Source organism: Cricetulus griseus, unplaced genomic scaffold (assembly GCF_003668045.3).
Source record: "Cricetulus griseus strain 17A/GY unplaced genomic scaffold, alternate assembly CriGri-PICRH-1.0 unplaced_scaffold_1, whole genome shotgun sequence".
NCBI classification, from domain to species: domain Eukaryota; kingdom Metazoa; phylum Chordata; class Mammalia; order Rodentia; family Cricetidae; genus Cricetulus; species Cricetulus griseus.
Genome location: NW_023276808.1, coordinates 8,901,664 through 8,903,393, shown reverse-complemented (window position 1 = coordinate 8,903,393; position 1,730 = coordinate 8,901,664). Strand labels below are relative to the sequence as shown.

The window sequence follows — 1,730 nt, the reverse complement described above, 5'->3', positions numbered from 1 at the left end:
GTTGGCCAGTATGAATATTATAAAGTTTATATGGTTGAAAAAGACCAAGCAGACAGATGCAATTTTAAGAAGAAAAATACCCCCCTGCTCAACTGTAACAGAGAAGAGCAAGATGAGAAATTCACCATCAAGTTTCAAGAATTCAGCCCTAACCTCTGGGGTGCAGAATTTCAGAAGAACAAAGGTTACTAAATCATATGTAAAAATAGTTCTCTCTCTTTATTTTGTAGGCATTGGGATAAGCTAACTAGGTTTGTCTTGATTTATGTTTTCTTTAAATTAACATGGTAAATAATTTGTTAAGAAGCTATGTCCTTTTTCTGTTTTTTCAAGAAAAAAAAACTAATTGAAAATTCGGACCCTGAAGTAACAATATTAATTAGATATAAATACTCAGCAGGGGTAAACCTGCCAGAATTCCTATGGTGTTGAAATGAGTAAATTACATGAGGAGACACACTGTCTCTTGTTGGGAGCCAAATCTTAGTTCTGGGAATGAGATCCTAGGCATCCTAGGCTGTTCTTGACTGGGCACATGGTTGTATATTAACCTTTACATAGCAGCTCCTTAGAGCCTCAGCTTAATATCAGAAAACAACTTGACTCAGTCTTCTTCCCACAGGCTTAGTCACCTAAGCAAACCTTCCTGGACCTCTTGCTCATGAACTCTTTAACCTGCAAAACATCCTCTTTGTGGCTTCCTAATATCCTGCCTACACTACCATCTGGTGCACAAACAACCCATTCTACCCCTGCCCACATCCTGCTGTGCTGACTATATAAGCTAGCCTGAGAAAAGTAAAGTATGCCACTTTATCAGGATCCTGTCTTGTGTTTCTTCTTTCTGTGTCTCTTTCCCCATTCCCTATTCCTGACTCTCTTGCCCTAGGTTGACATCCTGCAGGTCAGGACAACTGGTGCCCAACATGTGGCTTGAGACAGTTGGGAATCTGGGAACTTCAGTGCTCATCAGCAGGACGGGCCACTCCATGCAGTAAGACATCCATTACAAGGTCAATTATACACCTTGGATGGAGGAAGACCCAGCAGCCTACCCAGCGCTTGGGACTTTCGTTTGATGAACACCACCTATGTGGAAAAGGTGAACAATGGGACAAGCATTTAGCAAGGAAGATTTATTTCTTTCTGGGATCACAGAATCCCTCAAGACATGGGGAACTCGAGTTAAGAAAAAACAATTGGGAAGCAAGTTGGCAGCCACCACAGGCTCTGGTGTAAAAGTCCCTCGAAATTTCCGACCGTTGGAAGAGTTGGAAGAAGGACAGAAAGGAGTAGGCGATGGCACAGTTAGCCTGAGTCTAGAGGACGATGAGGAAATGACACTTACAAAATGGGCAGGGATAATAATTGGGCCTCCAAGATCAATTTATGAAAACCGAATATACAGCCTTAAAATAGAATGTGGGCCTAAATACCTGGAAGCGTCCCCATCTGTAAGATTTGTAACAAAAGTCAATATGAGCTGCGTGAGTAGTTCAAATGGAGTGGTGGATACAAGGGCCACGGCAGTGCTGGCAAAATGGCAGAAATCCCATAGTATCAAGTCATCCTGCAGGAGCTTCGGCTCTTGATGATGTCAAAAGAGATCCTGAAGCTGCCACAGCCAACAGAAGGACAGTGTTACAGCAATTAGTCACCAAGGGCCTGGCCTCCCTTCCCCAATCCAACCTAAGTCTTCATTTTCCACAGTAGTTTATTTTCTAGATTCA

The 1,730-nt window shown here is 42.5% G+C and overlaps 1 pseudogene; it reads left to right on the top strand.

Annotated features, from left to right (window-relative positions):
* The first annotated feature begins 845 nt into the window (after positions 1-845).
* Positions 846-1,730, top strand: LOC118239777 (annotated as a pseudogene).